Raw genomic sequence first — 13416 nt, forward strand, 5'->3', positions numbered from 1 at the left:
AAATTCTAGACTTTCATAAACCAAACCGTTGAGAATACATAGATGTTTGTAGCTTCCAGCTTTGATTGATTAGTTTTCTTGATTGACTGCTTGAACTAATTAAGCTTGAGATCAAGAACTGCATTGCTGAGATAAACTGTGATTATATCAGGCAGCATTGGCATTTGTCCGATTCGCATCTAACCCAAATACCATAGCTGTCATTGTTTAACTGACATCCTGGCAGACAGTTGCATTAAAATCAAATCTGTTTTACTGGAAATGTAATTCTTTGCATATATACCTAAACATTTATCTTGCTGCCAGAACATCAAACGCCACACTATATTTGATGCAATCATTCTTATGTATCATTGTAGGTAACATTTATGTAAAGTGAAACAAAAGTTGTTTAATTAGCTGTTACAATATTATGAAGTTTAATTATATTATGAATTTAGTCCAATTAATGAATTGTTCAGTCTTATTTTAGGCATTTTATTTTAAGTTTATCTGATGCAATTATTTCTAGACAAGTAAACTGATTTTAAGGATGCTGAAAACAAATTAATAAGACAGTATGAAACAAGTACTGTTAAATGTAAAAATTTAACATCCTACATAAACATATAAAATGATAATTTGATACTAGTTTGGTAATATGTGCAGATTGTTTTTATTCAGATTGTTCTGAATGGATGAAAGCTGCCTGAGGTTGTTAGGATGGCTTGTGTGTGAGAGAGGTTGGAAGCTTTTTGAAGTCTAATGTTTTTCATCTTTGCTATGAATGTGTGCTGCATGTAAAGACCTGTCTGCCTCTGTTTCAAAGTGATAATACTAACGTGGGACTCGTGCACCGAAGCTAAAAACCTCAGCTGTGTTGAGTCACTTGAACACTGATTTCATTGAGACCCTTTTGAACATGTCCCTATTGTACTGTCAGGGTTCAAAACACTGGACACCAAATATGACTTAAAATGACTTAAAAAACAGTTATTTACCACTTAGCTAGTAATTTCATAAGCAATAATTGTGAGAATGTATAATACAGCTGATAGAAAGCTCTTTTGTGTTACTGATCAATCAAAAGGATTGCCAACAAAATGCCACAGGAGTTCAAAATACGTTCTTGAATATTTCAGCACTTCAATCTTCTCATCACAAATCCTCTCTATTATAAGTTGTTCAGTCTTTAGATTCTTTCCATCTTTCATGTTTTCAGTCTTCAACCTAAGCCGAACTCTCAGGTTTATAAACGTTTTTCCTAATTACCAGCTATAGAAATTGCTTTCGTCTTGCGTTATGGCCCTGCTGCGGAAGGATATTCTCTCAGACTGGATATAGCGAGAAGACGCTGTATTATGTATGTGTGCCAGTCGTTTACCTCGTTAAGGTTCTCTTTCACATTTATTTATTCATAAATGCTCATTATGACTGACAGAGCGGAGACTTGTGAAACGAGAGAAGGGATATCAAAGCAAGTGCCTTTTCCCCCTCACTGTCTCTCTCTCACTCTCTCTCTCTCTACTTTACTACAAAGAATAATGGAGAGCACTGCTGTCAATCCATGTGATGTTCACACTTCACACAGAAGAAGAGTTTTATCTTCTTTAAAGTAATAGTGCACCCAGAAATAATGAAATTTCTGTCATCGTTTACACTCACCCTCGCATCATTCAAAACCAGTGTTGCTTTCTTTCGTGTAACACCATTAAAATTGGGGTCGATAACCCTGACATTTCCATTTGTCCTTTTGTAGTCCCACTTTTCTTGTTAACTGCTAAAAAAAAAATCCATCCATTCATCCCTCCATCCAACCAACCAACCAACCAACCAACCAACTAACAATCTTTATCTATCCATCCAACTAACCAAACAAGAATTTTTATGCATCCATCAATTCATCCCTCATCCATCTCTCCGAAAAACCATATCTGTCCATCTGTCTGTCTGTCCAACTAACTATTTATCTGTCCATTTATCTAATCATTCATTCAACCAGCCAACGATATTTTTTTACCTATCCGTCCATTCATCCTACCAACCAATCAACAATCTTTATCTATCAATCATCTATCCATTCGTCTGACTAAGTGACCAACAATTTTTATCTATCCATCCATCTATATATCTATCTGTCCATTCATCTTTATCTATCCATTCATCCATCCATCCATCCATCCATCCATCCACCCACCTAAACAACCAATGAAAAATCTTTATCCATCCATCCATCCATTCATTGTTCAGACAATGGTTTTATCTTTTGTAAAAAAAAATTAATAGATAAATAAAAAACCCACTGAAAAATTACTCCAAGTTGCGAACAACACAAGTAAATAATAACACCCAAACATGACTTTGTGAGTCTAGACAGGCTGAATACACACTATAACTCTCCTGACAAAACATCTCTCCTGATAGTGTGTAATGACTTTTCATTTCTGGGGTGTAGAATGTCACATTCCTTTTGTGTTTTTGGTGTACTTGAGCTGAACTCAGCAGTATTTGATTTTTCCCCCCTCCTGTAACATCCTTTGCATGCTTTTTGAAGCTCCAGCTCTCAGAGCTCTCTAAGCCCGTTGGGAAAGGAGAGACATGAGAGAGCATGACAGAAATAATGGGGTGAATCCAAAAACAAGGGCAGATGAGAAGACAAAAGAACAGAAAGCTGACAGGGTGGGAGGTGAACGGTAGTGTCTTTTTGATATAGCCATCTTCTGACTTTGATGATGGACAATCTGTGAAACTGCCCTGTGGACTTTTGTTGCTTTCTGGCATTTTTTTAATGAGCTGTCAAACACAACACTGCAAACTGGAGTTTGTGAGAAATACGAGGCAGGTGAAAAGCTGTTAGATAATTTCAGGACAGAAATTGTTAACTAAAACTATTAAAAGTAATGAAATGCAGTTACAATACAATGTACTTGAAATAAAATATATTTCAATTAAAGTACTGAAATCACTTAAAACTAAAACTGAAATAAAAATTAAGCTAATAGAAATCCAAAATAAACAAAAGTTATAAAAGTAATAATAACTATAAAAATAATATAATGTCTTTTAATTTGCAAAACAACTGTTCCATTTTTGTAATTGTTCTTGTGCATTCAGAGACCCCACAGTGAGTGTTTTGAAACAATACATTGAAGGCACAGTCCTGAACGTCTGAAACTGTGTCTGGCATAATTAAAGGCTTATACTGTGAGACATCAGTGCCCATGTTGAGATTCATTGAACAATGGCTCTTAATCCCACAGTAAGCAGCTGTTTGTGCACGGAGATGGAGTCAACCTGAAAATAAGGCAGTTCTCCTCAAAACACGGCAACAACTCTAATCCTCCACACAGCATTACGAATTCATGTTTCAAATTCAGAAAAACAACATTTGCACACACCGAGAACAATAGGAATAATTTGCAGGCAAGGAGAGATAATTGCATAGACAGAAGTCAGAGAAAAATAGGCAAGGACAGCTGTAGATCTTGGCAGGTCTGGTGACTTTGTGTCAAGTAAAGCGACTGTGGTGTAGGCATTAAGAGATAAAATGATAAAATAAAGTAATGAAAGTAATAACTCACCCCCAAAATGCAGAAAATGTACTCACCCTCAGGCTATGTGAGAAAGTTTGTTACTTCTTTAGAACATATTTACACATAAGTAAATGGGTGCCATCAGAATGAGAAACATTTGATAAATGTGCGGCTTTTTACTTTAAAAGACATTAATTGATAGACTGGAGAGGATCACTGTTCACTGCATAGGATCTATATTTGAACAAGTGATATAAATTCTGTAGATGACAACCACAATCATCTACATGGATGGCCTGATGGCGAGTACATTTTGGGTTTGGGTGAACTGTTCCGTGAAGTCAGAGTTGGTGATTTTAGAAACACAAAGGACAGCAACTGATGTTCAGCGTCAAAGTCAAGGAAAGTTTCAATTTATGGAAAAAATCAGTAATGCATGATGGAGGGTATTCATTTTCTAACTTTGCATGTCGTGCAAGGCCTACTGGAAATCCATTCAGCCTCCATGCTCAGATCTCAGCAGGTGCGCTATACGCATTTCAAGCCCCCTTCTGGCCCCCTCAGCTCTCATTGGTTTGTTAAGGTGCAGTTTTTAGCACAGGCAAGTTTTGGCAGTCAAAAACGTGAGCGCACAGGAGGAGAAGCACAATTATAATTAGCTGAGCTGACAACATGCCAACGGCTCACACACACGCGCACTCTTATCAACCTCATTTTGTCTTCTTTTTTTTTCCTTTCAAAAGAAAGCAATGTTCAATTTGTTTGTACTGATTTTGTTGCGTTTCAAACACCATTTCAAGCAATTATCCAGAGTGAGAATCTGGAGTAACATCCTGACATTAATGGAAACTAGTAAGGGCTGGGTATTGTGGGTCGGTTCTGCTGCATTATTATTGTTCTTTTGTTTTGAATAGGTCATGTTTTGCAGAAATTTGGCAGCTTGATGGATGTTGATTCAGAAAGGAAATGGTAATGTTTTATGGCAAAAGATAATGGTCCACTAAAAGCTTTCTACTCTTCAATAGCTACTCAGTTGAGTTGTATTGATCCAGCACAGGTGAGATGTTTTCTTGGCACGCTTCAGAGATCCTCTCAGTTTTGTTTAAGTCTTTTGTAGCTCACCAATCCTTCAAAATGCCCTCTAAAGATTTGCTCAAAGCCTTGGCAAGAGCAAAAGACGGCAACACACAGGATATGTTTCTTTTGTTGCTTATGTATTCTTCAGACACAATCTCTTTAGGCTAATCGGGTTTCAATTGGATTAAATGAGCCTAAGTGGCCTATACTGAGTCTTTTTACTCCCATATTTTCTCCCATTTATGCATTCAAAAAGGATTATGATTAATAGGTTTAAACTCAAATCTGATTTTTTTTTTTAAAAAGCATCCGGGTATTGCAAATGAATGCATCTGGGTTATTGATGTCTTGTGGTGTGACATGCTGTATTATATATTAACATCATTTTGCTAATTAATTCTAATTATTATGCATGCAGCTTTATGAGCTCACATTGAGAGATTAAAGGGAATATTAGCATTTTTAAAAACTCACTGCTGAACCGATATATAGTACATGTATATGCCACATTGCTGTAAAGTTAAATTTGTTGCCATTAGTTAAATAGTTAACATGACCTAACTATGAAAAATGCATTTATTAATCTTAGCCGTAACGCTAATTTCAATATTTACAAATAAATCATTAAAATAAAAAAGTCTGTTTTGGTTGTTATTATTATTTATTAATGGATCTAAGATACAATGAACAGTTGTATTTCTATTAACTAATGTTAACAAAGATTCAAAAATTAAATTAATTTCTCATTGTTAATGGAAAATAATAACCAACAAATGCCCATGAATATATGCTAAAATATACATGCATTTATAGATCAACCTGAAATGTTGAAAATGAGTTAATTCAGTTTTTTTCCTTTTAAAATAATTGCATCCACTATAGTGGTGCACATTGTTCAGATTCGCTCAGCAATATTCTAAGTGCTGGATTTAATAAGCATGAAATGGTATGCGCCAATCAGCCATATGGAGTTTCCATTCTTCCTCAAGCTCACAAATGTTTTTGGTGCAGAAAGTGAGACTAATTTTATGAACATGAATATGGCTGGTCTTCCACTTTTTTTTTTTTTCGATCTCTGTGAAAAAAAACTTTATGGAGGTGTGAGGTCTGACAGCCCATTCCTGTTCCGACTGAGGAGCACAGATGGCGCCCCTCTCATAGAAATCCTTTTGCAATCCCTTTGAAGCCATGAAAAAATGAAAAGCGAATGAAAATAAATTAAGAGATCCACTCAAGAAGATTGAACTGGCTGATTCAGACTTCATAGGAAACAGAAGTGCGATCGCCAAACTTTTATTGGAGAAAGAAGACTGATGTTTGACATTTCCCATTGTGGCAGGTTATTGATTTATTTTATCTTATCATTTGATATGCAATCAACATTTTAGCAGAGCACTGAGTTCAGAAAAGAACCTAATGCCATTGCTTCTATTCTCAACTAAAAGGAATTTAACTGAAATATGGCACTTTATTCCACGATAAATACAGTGTTAAATCACTCTAAAAGTGCACCAACTGCAGGAAGTATAATGCAAGAGTCAGACATGCACTTCTGTGATCAATAAAAGATTCATTTGAGGAAAGGATGTGAGTGTATAAGTAAACGCTCGGTCACTCTGTGTGCAGACTAATCAGATTACCTGACAAAAAGACAAACAGTCCTACATGGAGATATTGATTCAGCTAATTAAGCTCAATAAAAGTTGTGTTTGCGATAGGAATCATAACCAAAATCAATCGATGCAAGAGAGTCTGCAAATGAGACTTGTTGCATTTGTGTATCCAGTGTATGGGACGTACTTTGGCGCCACATTACTTTGGCTCCAGACTGTTGTGTTAACTTGAGTGCTCTTGAGTAACTTGTGTTGGGCGTGAGGATGGGATGAGGGCATATATGTCTTGGAAAACCTTTTATATTAATTCAAAAAATAAAGTATGATGAGAGTCAGAAGGTCAAGTTGCAAACTAAAATATCTAAATATAAATATAATCTACAAAAAAATGTAAATAACCTGTGAAACATTTTACAGCCATTTCATGAAAGGACACTTCATTTCCCAGAATGCTCTAATTTGCCCAAACTGTGACCTCATCAAACATGTCCATAGTTAACATGATGAGCTACACCAGTCTGCTAAGACCTTGAGCGAACTTGAGAAGCGCTTATTTTTATTATATGAAAAGCAATTGCAAAAATGGCAGCATTTTTGAGTTAAGTTAGTTCTGAGAAAGTTCTAAAAAAAGCAAGAGCAAGTGAAAGAGAAGGATTTAGGGCACACTAAGAATCAGGTGTGTTCCTGCACCTACTGTAGTTGCCAGCTGCTCTACTTTGGGACTGGCAATGAACTGAGCAGATCTTCCATCATACTCACAGTTCATAAGGTACGTTCTCAGGGTTGTATACCTACTCAAATCCTTTATAAACTGTTCCTCTCTTATCTAGCTTGTAAAGTGATTGTGTTTCTAGTGTGTTTATTATCAAATGAATGTACCGTGCAATTGATACCTGCAGCTTGTTCAGACTGGATGCTGGTTGATTATTGGCCTAAGGCAAGATGGCTCATTTTATTATTAGATAATGTATTAAAAGCATGTAAGCAGAGATTGTTTAATATCTACTAAACATTGTTTGCATTATATTAATATTGTTTAATAAACATTATCGTTTCATGACCTCAGGCTAAAGGAGGTGTCTTGTAAACTGGTTGAACTACGGGTTTAAGTGTGAGTTATTTTTGAGTTCCGCTCCATTTTCTGTTCAATTCATTAGAGTGAATGAGAAGGGTTGTGCTCAAGTTTAATGACACATTGTAATGCACTGCAAAATAACAATGATGGGCCATTTATTAAGCTGTCTTTTGCAAGCAGCTATTCTCTAAAAACTAAACAGGAATTGTGAAGTATTAAAGGTTCCTGGGTGTTTTCCGCTGTCTCTATAAATGCAAAAATGTAATCATGTATCTGCATAGAGGCAATCTCTAGGCTTCTTCTGACCTCAATATGCTGTATTTTTCTTTCTAAGAACCAGCGCGTTTGCTGGAAGTATTGCTCATAACTCGAAAGGGAGTAATTATTCAGAAAAAGTGCTGTGGAAAGCAAAACTGAGCAAATATAGCAAGCCCTAGATACAGAGATTGAGAATCAGCGTGTGTGTGTGTGTGTGTGTGTGTGTGAGGTTGCACAAATGTATACTTTCGCAAAGAGGCTGATCTCTACGTTAGTGTAATTTAAAACTTTTCTTGTGAATCTGATGATATATTGCACCAACACAAGGCCCCCATGTCTATAATATTAATATCAAAAAAAGTATGTCTTGACATCTGTGAGCTAGATCTGAGTGAACTTAAGTACTTTTCTAATGATTAAACCCATCTCGAGTTCGATATTTTAGTCTGATCTGATTATTATTTATAGGTGTGCTCATATGTAACGGTTTTAAGATCTAAAAAGTAAAGGTATTTTGAATGTACAGGTTTAGAAATGTTAAAATCTTTACAAATCCTGTATTTTACCTTGACAGTTAACCTTAACCTTACGTTTTATTAGAAATCTATATGAGTATATTGTAAGATCATTTTATAGTATGTTTTTATTCCAGATAAATAAAAAATTGATTAACGTAATGACAGTTTTCATTCATTTTGAAGTTTTAGCTTTCGTAAGTAAATGAATCAGTGTTTTGAATAAATAGGTTGAATAAATAATTCAGTGACTCATTCATAAACACAGTGGCTGAATTTGAAATCACACACTACACTGCAAAAAAACTATTTATTTTAGCAACATTTAAAATATCTATATGAAGTCAACTAAATTTGTAATTTTGAAATAAATTGATTGCAACGAATGTCTACCAAATCCCAATGGTAAGCATAGCTTTTCCGACAGCTTGCACGCTGAACGGCAGACTTGATTTTCCTCTTTCTATTGTCTCTAGTGTCATCTGTCGAGGTTCTTTTGAAGCAGTGGAGATGGAAGTGTGTGTAAATGGATGCTGGAGATGCAATCTTCACTGGTTTGCGCTACAGGCAGAGCTTGTTTACAGAATGTAATATATGATAATGCTCTTGGCCAGTATCCCTAGTGGTATCCGAGATGATAGGGGCTGTGATTTCAATTGACATCCTCAACTAAACATCAATCATCTAGAACGTACAAAGAAATGATTGCTGCTAGTCGGCTGTGTAAGAAATGTAATATTATGTAAATGTACCCAATGCTGAAGGCCCAGTTTTTTACCTCAGCTTGAGTGTCTCTTTTCATCAAAACAACTTCATGCACTATCATGATTGATTAATCTCGCTAGGTGTCTCGATATTCTCTAGACAGCGCATAGCATCCCCTCGAGCGTCGGACTGTCTTGTCTTCAGCATCTGTCAGGATCTGTATTCCCTCGCCTGAACCAACACATCCTGTGAAGGACAAATTAATTAGCTGGTGCAAATGCTAGCAGATGGCTTTGAAGGACACTCGCTGTACCTCAGGTGAAAACACTTGCCCAAATTCATGTAGATTTCCCTTATCGCGCATCTCAAGATGCTGCCATGCTTCCACCCAGGAGGATCCCCTGAAGTATGTACTCGGGGAAAAAAAAACCGTCTGCTGCCGTTTCACAATTCAATTTTTCAAACAAAAACCCTGATTTGCAATAATTTTAACCTGGCGAGGAGGATAAGAAAGATTAATTCAACGTCATTACAAAGCTCGCGATTTCGGTGGCTTGGAACCGAAACGAGTGCTATCCGGAGCGGCCCGCTTTCACTTCCAACCGCAATTACAAATAATCAGTCCAATCAGTATGCTAATCTCTCGTGTTCAAACCGACGATTCATCAAAGTCGCTAATTCGCCGCCTGTCTCGGGTCTTTTATTTTGCCCTCTTTTCTGCAAATGCGATAACTGGTTAACATTATCGGTGCCTTATCAGGCCCGGGCCAGAACAATGGTACCAGTCCAAGCCTCAACGAACTGAAAAGGTGGCGGAGAAGACAGCCATTGTGATTTTTGTCACTACGTAGCTGATAAAGAGAGTCTGCGAGGAGAACGAACGGAGAGGCCTATCAATTATAGCTCAATTGTTTCCTATTCATTTCTAATTTGATGAGGGGGAGACGGTAGCATAGTGGCTTACGGTATCGAAACAAAGGCCTACGCAAGCCTTTCAAAGCACAAACAAATACAGAAATCCCCTCAAGTCTCATGTTATTGTTTGTGTGCTTGAGTCAATCGCACTGAGGAACAAAAGATCTAAGTACAAAGCTAAGCTAGCGCTAGCTGCTGCCTCAGTGACAGCGATTTCATTATTCTTGGCATTTTTTGTCATTCAAATTGCGGTTTTATCTGTTTTTAATCTGTCCTGTCTTAAATTTGATGAAGACGAGGATCGCAGTGGCAAATTACGACGACTTTATCTGCATAAAAGCATAGGAGGCGTAATTATGCTCATACAGTGATTAAGAGTTAGATTTCCCACAAGGTACGACGAATTGTCTCACGCAGGTTCGCACAGATTGAGACAATGAATGTAAACAGTAAGTCATCAAACGAATGATTGCTTGTGTCTAATTGGAGATGTTCATTTTGAGACAACATCAGCAGCGAAATGGAGGAGCGCAAGGGGGCGCTTTATTGACACGGGTCTTCACACAAATCAAAGGTTCAGAAAAGGAAATGAACCATTCAGAAGTCATGGAAAATGACAGATATTCGTCGACGTTGGGGGAATGTGGTGACTGCTGCGTTTTTGAAACGCAGAAGTGACAGTTTAATTACCTTTGCCTAACGTGAAGACGGAAAGGGTCCTATGAGAGTGCGTGTACATTTACAGTGGGCTTTTTTTTCTTTTAAATGATCCTATGAATCACGCGAATGCTCAGCGTTTTGGCAAGCACAGCACTTTTCGAATCTGTGCAGCCCTCACATGGATCCACAGCTGAAATCAAACATGATTATACTTTGTGTTCATAACACCGTTCGCTTTGCCGAGTTTAAATGATGTTGCTTTTACCAAAGTGCATTTGAGGTTTAATGGTTTAAAAACCAATTGGGTAGATGATCGTTGGGAAGGTGATTGTAGTGTCCTGTGATGAGATGTGAGCCACTCTCAGAAATGATACAGCGTCTGTGGAAATAAGTACAATTTATGGATACAAATGGGTATAAGGTACAAAAATGTACTTTTGAAAAGTTGCAGCTTTGATCCATTTAATTAATATTTATAACAATCTTTCATTTAAAATAAAATTTAAAAAAAAACATAATAGATAATTTATTCATGCAGGTTTTATGAGCTCATAATAATGAGGTAATATTAAATAGATTTTATGATATTTATACATAATAAACAATAATAGTACTAAATAAAAAAATAGCTATACTGTCTTTTACCAGTGCTAGACTTTTTTATTACAATTATTAAATTTTCAGTTGGTGATCATTTCTATATTATATTATATTATATTATATTATATTATATTATATTATATTATATTATTTTATGAAGAAATATTATTTCCTTTAAATTAAATTATTGTTATAAATGGCATTTATGAACTACACCTTTATATAACCTCGCAAAAGGCAAAATACTGTTGTAAAAAGGTAATAAAATACCATTAATGTACTAAAATATAACTTTTCATTTCGATTTCATCGATTTCCTCATACGGGATGTGAACATGATATTTTTATTCATTACCCATTAACATTGTTCAGTTGCACTTTCATCTTGGATATTTAATCACGTTGATTAAATCTATTTTTCTCTCCCTTTCCTCTTTGATTCTCCCAGCCCCGACACACAGTCAGTCACAAACTAAGTTACAAAAATGAAAGTTATATAACCTGTCAGACCCAGTGCCTCTCAGCTTCCACTCAGATCAAAGTGTGTCTGTGTCCCTGAAGATGTCCTCTGCTCAGGTACCATACCAACCACAGCACCAATATTTACTCTGAGCATCTTGAAGGCATTGTTTTCTCTTTTCAACAACGAAAAATTCAATCAGTGTAACATTTTATTACTTTATTGCAGACTTTTATGCTCTCTTAGTTTACATGCACTTAGACAATGATGTGAATCACCCCGTGGGCAGAGACAGCTGACTGGCATGTTTTGCCACTTTGAAGCCCACAGGCTGAGTTTCTCTCTCATTTGCTGAATGAGATTTCCCTGCCGTCTCACCCTGCAGACATCTGCATCCAGCTCACTGGGCTTCTTTTATCAAGGAAAAGAGTTTGAACCGAATCGATACAGCACACAATGAAGTGGACTCGAGAGTAAATTGCCTCACTTGGGAGACAGAAAGTGTCTCTTGCTTCACATACAGTGAGAGAGATGTCTATTCAGGTCACCGTAAGCACATACATTCAGAGTGACGAATACTTGCATTTGTGAGACGTATCACAGGAAATGGTTTCAAATGTATTTCTTTTGGTTTCAGGGTGTTTTCTGCTGTAAGAGACGCGGGCTGATCTGCCTTGTCTTATTTTCAATTTTGGTTGTTTGCCTGTTCATTGTTGGCTGTTTCTTGTTCCCCTCATGATGATTGTGCCCACTCAGGTCTCGTTTAGTCTAATTTAGTGCTATTTATGATGTGTGCTCAGTCATTTGTTGTGTCTATTTTTCATGCGATGTTCAGAGAGTCTTTTTTAGAGTATTCCTTATTGTTTGTTTTGAATTGACTTGACTTGGCAGTCTAGGGAAAGTCACAAACCTCCCGGTTTTCATCCAAAATATCTTATAATAATTTCTATCATCCATAGGCTTATGACGCTTTCGAGAAACGCTGGCATTGACTTTCTTTTCAGTGTTGTTGTTTGATTAATTTGAACAACATTCAAGCATGATGTGTTATTTCACAAACCTTTTTGTTGTTGTCTCACCTGTTTGCATAAAAAACTGCTTATGAAGTTACTAAATCCATTTTCATTAACACTTACTGGTGCTATTGCATTTTTTTATTCCCATTTTACACGACAACCCTAAAGCAGTCACATGACTTGGTATAATTTAATACAAGACAAAACTGATAGATATGTATTATTTAACCTCAACGTGTATCCCTATAAAGAATTTAGATGCTTCTAATGAAAATGCATTCAGTTAGTAAAGATAAGCTATATTTTATCAGGCAGAATTAGTTTTTTTATATATATATATATATATATATATATATATATATATATATATATATATATATATATATATATATATATATATATATATATATATATATATATATATATATATATATATATATATATATATTTTTTTTTTTTTTTTTTTTTTTACAAATAATTCACATACAGAAGGGTAATGTGAATTTGCTTAGGGGAAAAAAAACATTCAGCTCCTAAAATTATAGAAATTATATTGTTTTAGTTTAGTTTTAGGAATGCCTATACATTCTTGAATATTGAAATCAATACTAGTGAAATCCAAATAACCTTTTTAGGATGTTGAACATATTGATCACTTCAGTCCATATCTGGAAAACTAACACGTCAGTAAAAAAGCTAAAAAAAAAACAGTTGCACGTTGAATTATGTGTACATTTTTGAAATATTGTCTTGGGTCCCACGGAAGAAAATAACTCATATAGGTTTGGAACAACATGAAGGTTGTTTTCTGTTTCTTATGCACCCCATATTATATTCTTATGCATATAATATGCACCCAATATCCCCATAAAGGGAATATTGTGAATAAATTCATAGCCTGACGTGCGATCCCGATATGAATACAAATGCATAACTAAACAAATGAGAAAAGCTGCCCGCTCATTTATTTCTCTTCCTGTGTACCTGTTTCACAGCCGCCGCTCGCTCAT

Source organism: Puntigrus tetrazona, chromosome 4 (assembly GCF_018831695.1).
Source record: "Puntigrus tetrazona isolate hp1 chromosome 4, ASM1883169v1, whole genome shotgun sequence".
NCBI classification, from domain to species: Eukaryota; Metazoa; Chordata; class Actinopteri; order Cypriniformes; family Cyprinidae; genus Puntigrus; species Puntigrus tetrazona.